Raw genomic sequence first — 10,776 nt, 5'->3', positions numbered from 1 at the left:
CTTCAAATTTATGATCTCAATTAAAACTCAATGGAAATGGAATTACTTACCACCAATGAACCCCTAAGGTCCAAGGGAGTGTTCTTCAAGCCTTTGATGACCCAAAACTGCCACTAACCACCCTCTTGAACATCAAAACCGTCACCCACTTCCAAGAAGGATCTCTTCACACAATGATCCCCACTCAAAAATAAGGGTAGCAATGTGTTTCTCTCAAGATTTTACACAAGTTTGGCTTTGGAATGACTTAATTTGGTGGCCTAGAACTCAAGTTATGGTTGTCTCAATTTTTTAAGCTTTCATTCTTCTCCAACAATGGAGGGAGCAAGGATTTTGCAAGGAGGAAGGAGGAAGATGATCCAAAAAACTGATTTCTCACATGTGCTCATAAGTCACTTAAATGGGGATGGGCCCCACAAGTGCCATCTCACTTAAACTCACCTAAACTCCAATTAATTCATAAACCATCCATTAAATAAAAAATTTAACATTCATCAAAGTCCTTTTCGATTACACTTTAACAGATGAATCCAGAGTTTTCCGATAACTTGGTGAAATTATTGTTTTACCCCTAGTGGTGCACCATTGGCACATTTTCCCAAAAATCCTAAAATCTATCAAATAATACCACTAATCATATTTCTTGGTTTCAAGTACTTTTTCTAACGTATATTCAATCTTAGAGCATTAATCCCACTTTGCACATTTTTCGATGCAACTATACCACAATATTTTATCCGATAAAAATACTATTCATTAATTTTCGAGAAACATGCCGAACCACTCAATTTTTTGTTTTGAACCTATTTCCAGTATTATTTTCATCAATTGAGGCTTAATTTTATCATTTTACAATTTAGGGTTACGTATTTGTTAATTTACCGTTTTACCCTTCATTCGTATTTTGACCCGTAATTTAGGATTTCCACTAAACATATCCCTTAACATGCCATTTCAATATGTAGGGTGTTATACCCTCCATAGCTTTATGGTTGCGTCGCTTCTTCTTTTTTCTAAATTTTTTTCTGTCAATTCCCTTTCTCATGTTTCTCTAATTTTTCTTCTTCGTCTCCCATTGGATCCTTTCTTTTCCAAACCCTTGTTCATTTTCAAGTGTATCTCATCTTTCTTTCTTCTTAATTTAGATCTTTCGTTGTCGTCTCCTTCATCCTTTTTCTCTGGTCATTACTGTTTCAGGTAGTCATCGTTCCATATATGTCATGTTTTTAGATCTGTGTTTTGTTTCCCTGGCTGCGGTCTCTCCGGTTGCATCTCTTCATTTTTCGATCGTGCTTTTTTTCCCAATCATGTATCCTCCGACCGCGTTTCTTTCCTCGATGGTATTTTGTAAATACATAATTATCTTGAATATATTAACTATTTCTTTCTTTTTCGATCACCTCATCATTTTTCTCTCCGGTAGTTTGTGTTCCAGACCGATGACGTATCAGATATGCTTTTTTTCTTTTCCTACTGTGTTTTCTACTTCTCCGACCACTCTCCGGTCGTGTCTCATTTTCATCTATCTTTATCCTTCCTTATTTCCATATCGATCTTAGATCTGTAATTTGGGTTTCGACCTTGCTACTGCCACCACCATCATCGTCCTTGTTCAGATGCTGTCGATTTGCTATGCTGGCTCTTGTGATTCAATTTATTATGGTGGATTTGATGAATTCGGCTTTGTCATGGCTTTGACTGATTGATTTGTTGTTTTTATTTTGATATTGGCTTGTATTTTGATTATTTTTTTATGGATTTGAGTGTTATTTGTTACTATTTGGCACTTTTTTTGGTTCTCCATTCAGGGGAGCATTGCTCAAGGTTGTTGATGTTGTCGATGTCCATCCCGGCACCATTTTATTTCGTCGATGTTCATTCCCACGCCATTTTAGCTCACATTTTTTGGTTCCTCATTTAGGAAGAGATTTTTGAAATTTTATTTTATTTTGCTATTATGTTTCTTCATTTTGCTTGTTCAAGATGGGAGTTCACTTTGTTCACTATCCATCTTGAGGGAAAGTATTAGGAATAGAAATATTATTTGGGATATTTTGGTATATTATGATGTTCTAGAATCTTCTCTTGCTCTTTTATATAAGAGCCTCATTTATGTATAAATGAATCACAATTCAATGAAATCAATTTCTCCCTTATTTTCTCTTTTCCATATTTCTAATAATATTTATGAGGTTTATACTATTATCACTTGAGCTAATTAATCATGATTTGTATTAGTAAAAAATAAAATTTACATTAATAATGGACAAATTTTGAACTCATAAAAATAAATTTATTTAAAATATAGATATATTTTTAAAGACTGAGTGGCCAAAAGTGCTGTCTCGTCATTCCGAGACTAGGGAGGAAACATTTTATCTCATCAGGACAAGAATAGGTATATCAAAATTACAATTCACAAGGCCAAGTGTTATGGACCTGACAAAGGCCCACATTCTAAAAGGCCCAAATAGGCCTAACGGCTAAGAGGGAATTAAGAAAATATTCCTTAATTATATTAATCCTATTACGACAACAATAGATCAATAACTGGACCCTCAATACTTCTGAAAGGCCCAGAAGTCCACTCCTGCAAGGTAACCCAACTATAAATAAAGGGTTAAGCAAATAAGGTACATACATTCTAAACCCTCTTTCTTAGCTTGTCACTGTAAACACACCCAACCCTTTGGCTATGTCGTTTATATTATAGTGCATAATGATCTGCTGATCTCTAGGGTGCCTCCCTCATTGGTACCTGAGAGAGGACAAACAGATCCAATATTAATATACCAATCTATGATTGGACATCTCTGTCATTCAGACAGAACATTGGAGCCGTCTGTGGGAAATCGATAAACTCTGATTCCCACCCAATAGTGGTGAAGGCGCAACAGCCGCGGACATAACCAAATCCTAATATGAAGGATGCAAAGTACAAAAGTGAAGCGTCCTTCCGGAGTTCAAGGCTGACCGGAGTTCGTACTTGCTTCAACAAGCATGATGAAACCGAGATAGAGATCGAGATTGGTTTGAAAATAGAGATTGTGATTACCGTCGTCATTAGGGTCATGGCCGAGATCGAGATTGAAACTGTGACCGAGGGCAAGATTTGGGCTACCGAAAAGGGAGTTGTTCTGTCCTTGGGACAGAGATGTCCAGCCCAATAGGCTGGTACGTTTATCTTGGATCTAGTGCCCTCTCCAAGGTATCTATGCAGGAGATACCCTTGAGTCAAGCAGATCACTGTGCACAGAATACTATAACAACGTTAGCCAACGGGGGGTGTGTGTGTGCGCACAGTGACAACATAATAGTAAGAGAGAGCGTATCGTACCTTTAGGGTTTACCTTGTATTTATAGATGTTACCTGTGGGTAGCGTGGATGATCCTTTGGTGCCTCTGGTAAGGGCCCAGGCCTGCTTGCTATGCTGTCGTATTAGGATTAGTATCCTTGATGGATATCTATCTATGATTAGTATTGATTCATATCTTGGATTGCCCCTTGTTGGGCTTATCACTTGATGGGGCCCTTATATGGGTCCATAAGAGTTTCCCCTCAGCCGGGCTACCTGGATATCCGGGTTGCCGGGGTGGACTTATGTGCATGTTTCTTCGGTTTTGTGTTCCTGAACGTGTTCGCGTTCTTTTCGACTTCCAGACTTTGCAATATTTCTCATTTTTTCGAGTTTTTTCTATGTGAGGTATCTCTCGCCCCTTATCTCGACGGGCTGAGCATCAACCCGGCGAGATATTGCTCATATCCCTTATTCCTGGATTGGGGGTAATCTCGAGCAGTCGGGATCCAACTGACGAGTTGTCGCTCCATGCCAGCATTTATGCTTATTCTGAGTTCTTGGCTTGTGCCATATCCATCTCCATTTTCAGGTTGAGCATCAACCATGTTCCTACTCCGGGTTAGGTATACACTTAAGTTGATAGAATCCAACTGGCGTATTGCCCTCAAGCGTTATACCTTTACTCGGAGTATGTCTTTATGTCTGCTTATTTGGTCGATAGGTTGTTCATGAACCCGTCAAAGCCTTTATGTAGTAATCGGGTAACAGATGCGCTTAGTAGTCGTGATTCGACTATCGAGTTGCCCCAAGCATCAGCGTTTAACCCGGTTGACAGTTGCATGCGTATATATCTTGTCTTATCTTTTGGCTTATGAATTGTACTCATTTCATTCTGCCACGTGGTACAACCCGCATGCTTTAGCGTGCTGCAGCCATTCTATGCCGTCGTTGAGTTTCGTGCGCATTTATTGCAGCATCATTTCAGTTGTCTAATCATTACTTTTTGAGACGAATTGGCAGTAATGCCCTTGCCCCTTGGCTTTCTTTGTGATGTGGTTTCCGCGCATGATAATTGCGGTTCCCTCCCACGATTGTGGCCGTTATGATTCGAGGAGCGGAAAGACCTAAATAGCATTGACCTTTGTTATTCACAACCCCAATGGTCACTAGCCATGGCTATATAAACCTTTGTTTCCCCTTACATGATTTTGTTTGCCTTCTGAGCATTGTGCATCGACCTCATTTCGTTTTCTCTTCAGCATTTCAATCTCAGTCTTTCATCTTCCTTTCAGCAGGTATTTAATACATCTTCATTCGTTCGTTGCTTCTGTTTTGCGGTTCTGCATTTGAGCATTTGTTTACCAGTATGCTTTTTTTTTTAATTTGAAGTTGCATACTTGCTTTCGTCGATTTTCTGTTATTTCTCCATAACTTGTGAAAAACTTCCATAGTTTGCATCTTTCAGAACTTGTGTGTTCCCTTCTGTCATGCTGGTGGTTATCACCTTGTCTTCCTCCTTCTCCTCCCTTTTCTATTTGACATTTTAGCATTTTTCAATTTTTTGACCAAATGAGGGGGGAAACTCTCCTTCTTCAGCTCTGTGTTTTAAAGGGAAGAGGGAGGAAGATCCTGACTTTTTCAAAAAGGTTCCTCCTGGTGCTCGTTTTTGGCTTTGGGAGATTCCCAGGACCGAAGAAGAAGAGCAAGGAGATATACTTCGAGGTTGCTGTGGTGGTAGATCTCGAAATGTGTCTGGGATGTCCAATAGAGGGTTGGGGCATCCCCGGGGTAGAGGCTTGTTACTCCGAGTTAGGGATCGTGAAAACAAGGGTGTTTCACACCCATTTCCCCAACCTGGAGTTGTGCCTTTTAGCCAGCCTAGGAGTCCTCCGGGATCTCTTTTCAACACCCAGGCTTTGCCATCTTCTTCCTCTATCCCAAGGAGTGTCCCATGCTACTCTTGCGTTTTCTTGAGTTCAAAGCTTGTCGAGCAAGGTTGCGACTCTTTGGTCGAGTCTACGTTGGCTACTTGTCGGCATAAAGATAAGTCTGTTTCTGCGTCAGAAGGAGCAAATGACCCTATTATGATTTCTGATATGTCGTCATCATCATCGTCTAGTGATTCTTCTAATATCCTTTTTGACTCAGGTATTCTGATTCCTATCTTTCCTTGTTTTTAGGTTTTATGGCATCTCCTCCTCCAGAAGTAGTAGAAGAGTCGAGTTCCACTGAATCATACCCCTCTCGTCCATCCGCCTTTTTAATATCCCAGTTTCCCTGGGTCACGTACGAGGTTTTAAACACTGCTTCCGAGATTGGTTCGGATGACATTGCGGGTCTTCCTGTTGGGGAGTTAGAGAATTGTGATGTGGTTCCCCCACGAGAGGACGAACCGGTTTGCTCTAGTGGGAGTTTAGAAGAGCCCTCTTTCTTTTTCTTTTACCGAGATGTCGTAACTCAACTCGGCATCCGGTTTCCTTTGACCGAGTTTCAAATTGATCTCTTGAACCACCTTCAGATAGCCCTACCCATCTTCATCCCAATGGTTGGGGTTTTATTAAAGCCTTTGAGCGTTTTTGCGCATATCTTACTCTTCCCGCTTCTGTATGTGTTTTCTTCTTCTTTTTTCAAGTGCTGACTCCTCGAACCGGTCGTGAACCGGCGGAGCGAAAGGGTTGGATTACCATTCGAGGTAACCCTGGTCGTAAAATCTTTCGAGTTTACACTGATTCTTTCAAGAACTTTAAAGACAAGTTCTTTAAAGTTTCTGCACATCCCGGCAAGGGTGCATGGTTTATTGATAACTGTCATACTGAGGACGTGGAGGGAAAATTTCCCTTGTATTAGTCATTCGACCATTATCAACTTCCCCCTTCGAGCTACCGTTTGATAAACCCCTAGTTCATCAGGTTTTTCAACATGAATTAATATCAATTTGTGTGATTAAATGGATGGAAACGAGGTTAATGTCCTGGAAATCTCTCAAGTACAAGTTCTGAAAGGTTTGTGAAAAGTTTACATTGTCTCGTAGGGAAATGAAGCTCAGGGAGCAGCAGAGAGAAAGAAGAAGATTCTGAAGAAAGGGAGAATGCTCAAGTGTTGAGCGCTAAAACGTCCAGACAAAACGTTTTAGCGCGCTGCTGCAAACTGAAGACAAAAGTTGCTGGTGCCGAGCGCTAAAACGTCCAACACAGACGTTTTAGCGCGCTGCTGTTGGAAAAGTTTCTGCTCTTGGGCGCTAAAACCTCCTGATCAAACGTTTTAGTGCTCTGATGTGGGAAAGACTCTGGTCTTGAACGCTAAAACGTCCAAGTCAAACGTTTTAGCGTTGGAATCAGTTAAAAGCAGTTGGGCATCCGTCAAACATGGACGCTAAAACGCCCATCAATGAACGTTTTAGCGCCCATGGCAGTTTTCAGTTGTATTTTGTAACTCTATAAAAGGAAAAGGGCTTCACATTCTGACATATCTCATATATCCCATCTATCCTATCCTGTCTCAGATCCTCTGATCTGACACTTTATTTTCTCTGACTTTCCAAATTCTTTAGGACTTAGTTCTTGTATTAGTTAGTTCATTCTATGTAATTGTACTTGGAGATTGAAGACTCAACTATCATGACAATGGAGTTTGATCTTTCTTCTTCTCTTGTTTATTCTTTAATTATGTCTGAGTAGAGTCCTTTGTAGTCTGATTCAATGGAACTCAAGTGTGAATTTATGAATGGTTAATTAGATATTTTGTTTATCTCTTATGTAATTGTATGAAGTTGTCTTGATTAATTCTTTCTATTAAGGGAATAGTGTAGAACAGACATGTTTACATTGTTTCTGTATCTGACAACTTCATCATCAGTGTTCTAGTAGTCAAGACATTGATGCTAGGATTCTGATGTGATCTTAAGACCTTAGTAATTAATGCATGTATTAAGAAGGGAATCACCAAGACATTGGGGTTTCTGATTAATGTATCAATCAGGGTAGTAAGACATTACATCTTGATGTTAAGAAAAAGGTTGATCAACATCACATAGTAGATAATTCATTATGGAAATTGGTTCATCCATAAATTCATGCTTGAGAGAAATTGACATCTGACTACTTGTTTAAATTCTCATCACATTTTACTTGTTTATCAAGTTTTTATGCAATTCAACTAAATTTCTGGTGACAAGAAATCAGTGCAATTTATAATCTTTTGGTTGATTCAACTTAAGTATATATGGTTAGTCGGTGCTTGAACACAAATCCCCGTGGGAACGATCTTTACTCATCATTTTATTACTTGTGTGACTAGTACACTTGCTAAATACACAACAAGTTTTTGGCGTCGTTGCCTGGGAATTGTTCTTCAACATTGACAGACACCATTAGTATTTGAGATTGAGTTTTTTATTTTTCAGCACTTTATATTTTTTTTTTTGTGAATTTGTTGTTCAATTTTAATTCTGGTGTATGCGAGGTACTATTGATCCAAATTCTTTATTGTTTGACCCATAATTAGAAAGTACAATCAAAAGGAACAGGAGGGCAGCCAGAAGAAGACAGTTACAGGAAAGGGGTGAACCAAGTGTTACAGTACAGGAAGAGATTATGGCAGAGAATCATGTGCAACCACCACAGAGGACACTGGGAGATTACATGACTCCCGCTGTCATTCCACCCATTGGAAGTGTGGTTAGACCTACAATGGAACCCAACAATTTCGAATTGAAGCCTGCACTAGTATAGTTGGTGCAGAAGGAACAGTTTGCTGGGACCAGTGCAGAAGATCCATACCTGCACATTGAGAATTTTTTGTTGTTGAGTGACACGGTGAAAATTAATGGAGTGACCAGAGATGCCATTCTTTTGAGGCTTTTTACTCATTCACTAAAGGATGATGACAGGAGATGGTTACAGTCACTACCACAAGGAAGTATTACAACTTGGGATGATCTGCAGACCAAGTTCTTGGCCAGATTCTTTTCAGCATCCAAGAGGGCAAAGTTGAAAGATGAGATCACAGGATTCAGGCAAAAAGAGTCAGAGTCTATCTATGAGGCCTGGGAGAGGTTCAAGACACTTTTGAGGAAATGTCCACAACATGGTATAGAAGTGTGGAATCAAGCAGCAATATTCCTCCAAGGGTTGACAACCAACACCAGGACATTGGTGAATGTCACAGCTGGTGGTTCATTGACAACCAAGACCCCTCAGGAAGCCCTTGACATCTTTGAGTCCCTAGCATCTCGAGAGTTTGACAATGCTCCGGTGAATGACAGAAGAACAGGAATTATTAAACTTGATGGCTATGATGCTTTGTTAGCCAAGAATGATCAGATGATGCAAGTACAGAAACAACAATAGCAACAACTGGAGGCTCTCACCAAGTAGCTTTCTTCTCAAAAGGTTGCTTCCGTGGACACTAATTTTGTGTGTGCCATTTGTGGGAAAAGCCATGTTACAGATGATTGTGATTATGGAGGATCTGCTGAACAAGCAGAAGTAAATGGAGTATGGTATAACCATAACAACTAGAGGAACCATAACAACCAGGGGCGAAATGTTTATGTTCCACCATGGAAGAATAAGGATCAACACCCAGGGTTCAGTTACAGTTCCAACCATCAGTTGAATCCTCCACTACATCCTCTTCCAACACATTCATCATAGCAAGGTGATACTTCTGCATAGGAGAAAGCCTTTGCCTAGTTATCAAAGACTACTCAAGATTACATTCAGGGGTCAAATTCTTTCAGGGAAGAAACTTCTGCTTTCATGCAAGAGACCAAGACAGCATTCAGGAACCAGGAAGCATCCATCCGGAATTTGGAGACACAAATTGGCCAGTTGTCTAGACAGATATCTGAGAGGCCACAGGGAAAGCTCCTTGGTGATACCATGGTGAATCCAAAGGAGCACTGTAAGTCCATAATTACAAGAAGTGGGCTTGTGCTTCAACCGGTTAACAAGAAAGTGGAAGAGAAGAAAGTGCAAGAAAAGGAAAATGTGGAGGAAGTTGTTGTTGAAGATGTTGTAGTTGAAAATAATGAAGTAGAAAAGAAAGTTGGGAAAGATAAGAAAGAAGAAGAGGTAGTGGTTGAGAAGAGTTCTTCACCCAAGAAGTTGATGAAGTGGGAGAAGAAGAAACTGGCTGACAAGCAGGACCAGCCAATTAACCTATCTCCATATGCTAAAGTGTCTTATCCTCAACGGTTGAAGGAGGAAATTCAGAAGCAGCACTATGCAAGGTTTCTGGATATTTTTAAGAAGTTGCAGATTAACATTCCATTTGCTGAGGCCTTGGAGAACATGCCTCACTATGCCAAATTCATTAAGGATCTTCTATCTAAGAAGAGGAAACTGAAGGATGGTGAGACTTTGGCCTTAATAGAAGAGTGTAGTGCCCTGATCCAAAAGAAGCTTCCTCCAAAGTTAAAAGACCCAGGGAGTTTCAGCATTCCTATTGCCATTAGAGATGTGGAAGTAGGGAAGACACTTTGTGATTTGGGGGCCAGCATAAATTTGATGCCACTATCGGTATGTAGAGCTTTGGGAATCAACAAATTGAAGGGTACCAATCTTATTCTGCATCTAGCAGATAGATCCATCAAGAGACCAGAAGGTGTGGTAAAAGATGTTCTGGTCAAGGTGGATAAGTTCATTTTTCCTGTGGATTTTGAGATACTTGATATGGAAGAAGAAGATACTGAAAGCCCTCTACTTCTAGGGAGGCCATTCTTAGCAACTGCTAGATCCCTGATTGATGTTGAACAAGGGAAGCTGATGCTAAGGGTGAATGAAGAGACCGTTACAATTGATGTGTTTGAAGCCATTAAACATCCTGTTGATGTGGAGGATTGTTTCAGAATTGATATCATACAGGAAGTTGTGAAAGAAGAGACAGGAGAAGAAGACTTGTCATTTGAGGAAGATAAATTAAAGGATGAGATAAGTGGAGAATTTTATCAGGAGGAACCGGTAGTTGAAGAGTTGGAAAAGAAAGTGGATGACATTCCTAAGGGAGCACCTAAGGTGGAATTGAAAGAACTACCTTCAAATCTGAAGTATGTGTTCCTTGGGGATGATCAAACTTACCCAGCCATTATCAATGCATTGTTGTTTGAAAGGGAGGAAGTGAAGTTGGTTGAAGTGCTCAAGAAGAATAAGACAGCTATGGGCTGGTCATTTTCAGATCTTAAGGGTATCAACCCTTCCTTCTGCACTCATAAGATATTGATGGAAGAAGAAGTCAAACCAGTGAGACAACCACAGAGAAGACTCAATCCCACTATGAAGGAAGTAGTGAGGAAGGAGGTGGTGAAGTTGCTTGATGCTGGGATGATTTACCCTATTTCAGACAGTGCTTGGTTGAGTCCAGTTCAGACAGTGCCCAAGAAAGGAGGGATGACTGTGGTGAGGAATGAGAACAATGAACTGATCCCTACAAGAACCGTCACAGGCTGGAGGATGTGTATTGACTACCGGAGACTCAA

General features: G+C 40.2%; 1 non-coding gene across 1 annotated transcript; it reads right to left on the bottom strand.

The window, feature by feature from the left end:
• Nucleotides 1-8,284: 8,284 nt before the first annotated feature.
• Nucleotides 8,285-8,391, bottom strand: LOC133307032 (small nucleolar RNA R71). The gene has a single exon (XR_009751000.1). It is a non-coding gene; the product is annotated as a small nucleolar RNA R71 (small nucleolar RNA).
• Between the last annotated feature and the right edge of the window lie 2,385 nt (nt 8,392-10,776).

The sequence above is a fragment of the Gastrolobium bilobum genome, unplaced genomic scaffold, assembly GCF_033153095.1.
Source record: "Gastrolobium bilobum isolate Gb01-03AN ecotype WA unplaced genomic scaffold, APGP_CSIRO_Gbil_v1 utg148716, whole genome shotgun sequence".
In the NCBI taxonomy this organism is placed as follows: Eukaryota; Viridiplantae; Streptophyta; class Magnoliopsida; order Fabales; family Fabaceae; genus Gastrolobium; species Gastrolobium bilobum.
This window is presented reverse-complemented; position numbering and strand designations above follow the sequence as displayed.